The following is an 8,122-nucleotide window of genomic DNA, read 5'->3' as shown; positions in this document are numbered from 1 at the left end:
ATCCCCCTGGATTCCGGTTTCCCCTGTGACATATGTTTATATAAAGTTCAAAGTCAAGATTGGATTTTTGTAGCCTACGTGCGTGTGTGCATGTGTATTAGACATATACATAGACATAGAACACTTTATTATCTCAATTACGATAAACTCGGATGTGGTGAATCACAATAAACAGCATAAAACGTAAGAACATGAATAAAATATCTAGGCGCAAATATAGTCAGCTCATCATAGTGTGGGGAGTGGGTGCACACACACACACACACACACACACACACACACAGTCGAACACACTCATAACGTCGAACACACATACACACACACACACACACACACACACACACACACACACACACAAACACACACACACCGTCGAACACACATACACACCGTCGAACACACACACACCGTCGAACACACACATAACATCGAACACACACACACACACACACACACACACACACACACACACACATACACACACACTCACAAACGCACACACACACACACACACACGGCACGCGCGTACACGCAAACAAACGTATGAAGGAACAGACGCACAATTACACCCGCAATCACGCACACAGGCAGACAGGCACTCGCACAAATACACACACACACATACACACACACACACACACACACACACACACACACACACAGATAAAGCAATGACAAAAAAATAGCAGAAACTTACACTTCAACACTCGAACACACACACACACACACACACACACACACACACACACACACACACACACACACACACACACACACACATCCACACACACACGCACACAAACACACGCACGCACACACACACACACACACACACACATGCACACAACGACGCCCATTTTCATAGAAACACAGTAACCCTCTCGTATAAGCGGGAATGAAAGAGTGGTGGCCAATGACCCAGAACAAACAAAAGTCAAAGCTGGCAACTCAGGTTTGTATTCAGTGAAATTTGCACGAAATGCATGCACAAGATACAATTTTTCCCTCTATTTTCTCTCTTTGGGACTTTCATTTGCGTCAGCTCGGTTTGATATGAAAAACTGAAGAAAAGCCCTGCCTTTTTGCACAGTAACCCTCTCGTATAAGCGGGAATGAAAGAGTGGTGGCCAATGACCCAGAACAAACAAAAGTCAAAGCTGGCAACTCAGGTTTGTATTCAGTGAAATTTGCACGAAATGCATGCACAAGATACAATTTTTCCCTCTATTTTCTCTCTTTGGGACTTTCATTTGCGTCAGCTCGGTTTGATATGAAAAACTGAAGAAAAGCCCTGCCTTTTTGCACAGTAACCCTCTCGTATAAGCGGGAATGAAAGAGTGGTGGCCAATGACCCAGAACAAACAAAAGTCAAAGCTGGCAACTCAGGTTTGTATTCAGTGAAATTTGCACGAAATGCATGCACAAGATACAATTTTTCCCTCTATTTTCTCTCTTTGGGACTTTCATTTGCGTCAGCTCGGTTTGATATGAAAAACTGAAGAAAAGCCCTGCCTTTTTGCACTGAAAAACTGTGGAAGTAGCGTGTTTACTACTGGGTCTGGCTGTAGTACATTTACCCTCATTTACTTCCTCGTTAGCTTCCAAAGTAAACTCTTTTTTCGTCCCATGCATGCGAAAGTGAGGATGTACTTCCGATGTCACTCAAAACTTTAGAAGTAGTCTCAAAATACCCTGAGTTACTTCCTCGCTTTGCTTCGAAGTAAACCCTTTTTCCGGCCCATGCATACGAAAGTGAGGCAAGTACTTCCGATGTCACTCAAAACTTCGGGAGTTGTCGCGAACTTCCCCCATAAGCATACGTGCCCAGAATGGAGTGGCCAGCATGCAGTCCCGATCTCAACCCGATTGAGAACCTCTGGGATTAGTTGGATCGCAAAGTGAAGAGCAACCACCCCCCTCCCAGGGATGTCCAGCACCTCTACCAGATGCTGCAGGCTAAAGCGGGGCTCACACACAGGCGGAGCAAGCGGAGCAGGCTGCTCCGATCCTGCTCCGCTCTCCACCTGCCCTCTCACACACAAGCTCCGGTTCCGGAGCAGGCTGCTCCGATCCTGCTCCGGTAGGGGATTCCCCTATGATATGACGTAGTTTCTCCACTCGCGCTGTCTGATGGGAAATATTTGTACACGTGGATAAAAACACCGTGGCGGGAAAAAATACCGTGATGTTTACCAAAGGAGACAAAAGTCTTGTCTTTTATCGCAATTACTGAACATCTTTCTGAATGGACTCTGTATAAGTCAGAGTGTGTGCGTGTGTGCCATTGCGTTCGAGAGCTTTTCAGACACAACATATGTGAGTGTGGGGGTCGGGTGAAGAGAGAGGTGGACTAACAACTGTTGGGACATGTTTTAAGTTTTGGTTCTTTTTTGTTTTATCGAGTTATATCCGAAGCTTTAAAGATGTTCAATGTGAAAAGTTACACTAGCTTCCATGGAATCCATTCTTTTCTTTTAGATCTACTACTAACAATCTCTCTTGCAGACGGTTAGACTGTTGCTTTATGTTACGCGCAATATGGCTTTGATTTAGATATTTTCATTTTGTGTGTGGTTTGATTTAGCTTCATTCTACTCAGAAAAAATGTTTTAAACATGATTACAAAATCTTACTTTATGGATGTTTGCAAATAGAAACGTACGTGTGTCAACAGCGCAACAAGTTTCTAAAGAGGACGACATAGAACGCTCATGGCTGGGGGGTCCCAATTGTATTAGAGGTTCATTAGTTGAGGGTGCTAGGGGTCTGGACGTTTTGAAATCTAGATGAGAATATGTAGAATCTAGCTGGCGCGTTCTCCGAGTATTTGTCATGATTTATTGATTTTTATTTTATTTGTTCACCCTTGGAGGAGATACATGTTCAGGCCGGGGGGGGGGGGGGGGGGGGGGGTGACAGGAACCCCCTCCCCCCCCCCTGGATCCGTCCATGACGCTAGACAAAAAAGTATCTGTGCTGTAGCTTTTTTATATTTTTAATCTCACCCTCATTTTTGAATGTTGTTTTCACAGACACACACACACACACACACACACACACACACACACACACACACACACACACACACACACACACACACACAAACACACACTTTTGATCCCATTCCATGTACTGCGAAGACTTTATTCAGGGTCTTAGTAGTACTTAAACATCCAATTGCAAAGCACAAGCCTGAGCTGAGAATAGATATATATATCAATGTGTAAAATAATGGTGATTTGTGATCAAAGCACTTCACAGGGAAGCTTGTTTATATGTCTTATGTATGTGTCTTCCATCGCCATCAGAACTCCACACCAGCCTGCAAAAGTATAAACATAAAAGGTGACACAAATGAAACAAATGCAGCCCACAAAAATGCTTAATACTTCTTGACCTGTAATATTTGGTGATTATTAACTATCAATCAATCAATAATGAGGCTTACATCGCGCGTATTCCGTGGGTACAGTTCTAAGCGCAGGGATTTTTATTTTATTTTATTTTATTTTATTATTTTTTTTAATGCAATTTATATCGCGCACATATTCAAGGCGCAGGGATTTATTTATGCCGTGTCAGATGGAATGTTTTTACACAATACATCACGCATTCACATCGGCCAGCAGATCGCAGCCATTTCGGCGCATATCCTACTTTTCACGGCCTATTATTCCAAGTCACACGGGTATTTTGGTGGACATTTTTATCTATGCCTATACAATTTTGCCAGGAAAGACCCTTTTGTCAATCGTGGGATCTTTAACGTGCACACCCCAATGTAGTGTACACGAAGGGACCTCGGTTTTTCGTCTCATCCGAAAGACTAGCACTTGAACCCACCACCTAGGTTAGGAAAGGGGGGAGACAATTGCTAACGCCCTGACCCAGGGTCGAACTCGCAACCTCTCGCTTCCGAGCGCAAGTGCGTTACCACTCGGCCACCCAGTCCAACTATATCTTATGCATGACAAAGGTCAACACAGTGGCGAGTTCACAGGTCAAATGGAGGGGTAATTTGGAACACTTTTGAGTTTTGATCTAGCAGTAATCTTTTTTCAGCACATTTTCAACACAAAAAAAGGATTAAAACATTACGTCTCCAATGAGTTAACAAGATCGTAAGATTTTGTTGATCTTGACCGAGTGGATTTTGTGTATACAAGTGTTATCTGATAGTTACCTTATTGCTTCATGTGTCATTAACGGTGTCACTGGTTGTCTGAGGGATGCATTGACTAAGATCTCATATGCTAGATGTCGAAAAACTACTCAAATTACCTGCCCTCGAAAGGGTGGTAACCAGGCTACAAAAAAGACGCCATAGGAAATTTAGTAGCGTGGAAGGATGGGAGGGTATAAACTATGAGAATTCGGTAAGTATATTAATCAAATGAAAATTTATTATTGAAATTTTCATTTAAATTACATAGTTTATTCCCTCCAAAACTAACAATCTTAAATTCTTTAATGCTTAAATCGGGTTAATTAGTGTACGGCTCCAAATTAAACATGAAACGGTTGAGTCTATCCCCGAATTCGGATTCTTTTTGGAAAGAGCCCAAAAGACAGACCATTTCACCTACAACAACTTTTGGTATTGGTCATACCTAAGCTGAAATTAATGTATAGCCTGCAAATATAAAGTGCGAAATGCCGTTAACGGTCTTGCAGGCAACTAGTTAGCTATCCTGCCTATGCAACTGACTCACGAAGTCTCGCACACAGAAAAACAAATGAGGGAAGGGGCACCAACCTGTGTCGTCTTCAACCAATAAACACACACACACACACACGCGCGCGCGCGCGCACTAAAGATGAATATTGCATATATGCATAATGCAGAAGAAGACAACTTAATCTGATTATTGCATCCAACGCTACATACCTTGTTCATATTCTGTTCTGCACTGTGCCCAGTGTGGGCTGGTGTATGTCTTTAATTTTCCCATTGTACGTAGATATGCTTGCAGTAAAGAAAACACACCTGCAAGATAACAAAATCAGATAGCACGAGGAAATTATACAGCTCGCAAAACACAAGAACACATAGATTTTGTTTTATGCAAATCTGTTTGAAAATTCACATACGATTACGACTGTATGCCCTGGCATTTGTTATATTTCTGAGACCAGAGAAAGGGAAAAATATACTGTAATAGCTCAGAAACTATTCGGTGTGCTGTTGGTTTCCTGCATTTGAATAATGCAAACCCACGTAGGCACAGTCCTCCCCATGTAAACGATTGTACTCACTCTGACCTGGAAAAGCTGTTACGTAAAATAAGATCATCTCTGCCCTTAGACACATACAACAACAAAAACAGCCGGACTGCTTTGCGTGCACAACAATTTGTTTTTGTTTTTATTTAATTAAGAAACAAATTTAAGAGAATTTTATTCCAGCTGAACAGAACTGCTTTCAAAATAAGGACTGGGCCTCTAACGGTATGTTACTCCTCATATTACAGACACCACTTGTTTGTCTTGGTATATATGGGTAAAATAAGACCATCTTTAACATGGGCACATACTTCTGACTTATTTCATTGAAAAGTGGAGGATGTGTGATTCATTACCTAACAGACACTGGTGTTAACATGTGAAATTCATTAAGCCAAAGATTCCCACTATGCACAGAACACTACCAGGCTATCATACTTTTGGTATGCGTTCCGGTAGAAGGTTACCCTCATTTTGTTTAGTTCGAGAGATCTATGATAGTTGACATTTTGGTTCAAACGTCATGGAATGTATCTTTAAGCTCTTATAAGGAAAGTTTGTCTTGTCACAAACCATGCAAAAGCACATTCCTACCTCCCAATGTAAGACTTTCTTTAATCTGAGTATCTTCCATTTAATAGTACGGCAATTAAACAAGAAAAGTCACACTCTGCATAGCGACACAACTCGATGCAAGTCACACATTGCATAATAACTCTCGGCAATTTAACCTCACAATCTGCATGTTTGCATAAAAAAAATGTTGTTTGCACGAAAAAAACACCTGTACCGTAAACTACCTTGTACTCGCCAATCCCCCGTATGCTCTAATTTTGCTCAAAAGTAGGGGCTCGTGAAAAATCGTGTATTTGATCACTGGTTATGAGAATGATAGTAGGATTTGTTAATGTGCAAAACATGTCTCTACCCTCATGTTTCTCACTATGTGACACACTCGTTCGTGTGTGTGCAAGTGCTTCGCCCGAATGGAGCATGGAAACCTAAACAAAGCAATACCTGTGTGCCATAGTTTTAGAACAAATGCTCATACATGTATCGCAAAAGAAAATTATGACTGAAGATTTGCTTCGCATATCTAGCGTTACGAGCAGCAGCGCTTGTGTCGGGACAAAAGTCATAAACTTGCACAATGAAACATCATAACTGCATTCAGTTCCGTTTTCCTGATCAAAGAGGGGGGAGGGGGGAAATGTATACATGTCAAACACAGCAACGTTTTATAAAAAAATTTTAAAAAAATAAAAAATAAAAAACACAGGTCAGTTTACTTGATCTCTTTAAATCCCCCAAGGTCGACCTCGTAAACCTTCGATGAGTCTCTCAATATTTGTCCACTTTTGACATGGCTATCCAAAGACTGCAGTGGCCAATGTATGAACTCAGCGGTATGTCTGCATTGCAGCCTCTTGTCATTATTCACTCGGCCAATATCTCTGTATTTTGTGAAGAGGATTAAAACCAAAAAGAAACTGTCGGGTGTTGTTTTGCACCTTTGAATGTGGGGGTGGGTGATTACAAGGTACTATACCCTATATACCCTATACAGAGTTTGTTGACCCAAAGTGGGCGTGTGCTCGATACTGGGCGTTTACAAGGAAGTTGACTGTAATTGTATATTTGAATTCAGCAGTTTGTTCAGCTCTATGTGTTTAAAAGTTTACCTTCATCATTTTGACATTCTCGTACTCAAATCACATCTCAGACAATGTTGTAGACTCCATTGATAGACGATGTGGTGCATGGGAGAACTGCAATCTGAAGAAAAGATTAAGAAAGAATACACAGAGGAAGAATAGTCACAACAACATTAGCAGCACCAACAGTCTATATGATTTTACTCAAAGAACATTTAATCATAAAATAAAGATCAGTGTCATGTCAGTGGTCTAATGAGTTTGGGGAGATGGGAAGGGTGGGGGCTGTAGAAGGGTAGTTTGGGAACTGAGGGAAGTACGGGTGGGGATAAGCTGGCTATGTACACAGTTTGAAACTAATCAGCATGGTCATCTATAGATGTAGTGACTGGTGCAATATTTAACGAATTTAAAAGGACGACTCTGAAATGTATCATGTGAACCAACTTCTCAATAAACCAAATGAAGACCAGTTTAAAAAGTTACCTGTTTCATTTTGGAATGCTTTTGGTCCCAGAACATCTCTGTACACTCCATTGACGTACTGTAGTAATAAAAAAAAACTGTTTAAGGAGAAAAAAGATTATGCAGGGAGGAAGAACAGTAAGAACAACAGAATCAGCAGCAACATTCACTAATCTTACTCCACATAACACTGAATCTCAGTGAAGAGTTAGTGATCCAAATATGTTAATTAAACAGAGAGACATAGAGAGATTGAGAAGGAGACAACAGCTATGTGCATGTGCATGTGCGTGTGTGTTTGTGTGTGTGTGTGTATTTGTGTGTGTGTGTGTGTGTGTGTGTGTATGTGTGTATGTGTGTGTGTGTGTGTGTGTGTGTGTGTGTGTGTGTGTATGTGTGTGTGTGAGGGGAAATTTACCCGGATCATTGTTGGCATCCTCTTGATCCTATCATGTCTGAGACTTTAGTAGACGTGCCTGTAGAGGGAAGGGATGGGGGAAGGGGGTGGAGGGTGTCGGTGTAACATGAAGGAGGGAGGGGAGAACCATTGGTAAATAAAACTCTTATAATATCAACAGTTCTGAAACTATTTGAGCAAGAGTTCCCCATTACCACACAAAGGTGCAGATAGCAACAGATGTTGCAATGAGAGTGGGGGAGGGGGGAGGGGGCTTTTAGAGGGTTGGTTGTTGGACTGTAGTATCTGAATAGCAGTGCTATGGGGTGAGGGTGGTGCTGGGGCGGAGTATGTATCGTATGTAACTTGAATTAGATATTAA

The 8,122-nt window shown here is 41.6% G+C and overlaps 1 long non-coding RNA gene across 2 annotated transcripts; it reads right to left on the bottom strand.

Annotated features, from left to right (window-relative positions):
* Positions 1–3,124: 3,124 nt before the first annotated feature.
* LOC138980780 (uncharacterized) lies at positions 3,125–7,679 on the bottom strand. 2 transcript variants are annotated; one of them, XR_011460444.1, is made up of 4 exons: positions 7,365–7,679; positions 6,906–6,999; positions 4,889–4,987; positions 3,125–3,322 (listed from the first exon to the last, which is right to left on the bottom strand). It is a non-coding gene; the product is annotated as an uncharacterized lncRNA (long non-coding RNA). The 2 variants fall into 2 exon arrangements; XR_011460443.1 differs by lacking the exon at positions 7,365–7,679 and having other exon boundaries at positions 6,906–7,356.
* Between the last annotated feature and the right edge of the window lie 443 nt (positions 7,680–8,122).

This window comes from Littorina saxatilis, linkage group LG11, assembly GCF_037325665.1.
Source record: "Littorina saxatilis isolate snail1 linkage group LG11, US_GU_Lsax_2.0, whole genome shotgun sequence".
NCBI classification, from domain to species: domain Eukaryota; kingdom Metazoa; phylum Mollusca; class Gastropoda; order Littorinimorpha; family Littorinidae; genus Littorina; species Littorina saxatilis.
This window is presented reverse-complemented; position numbering and strand designations above follow the sequence as displayed.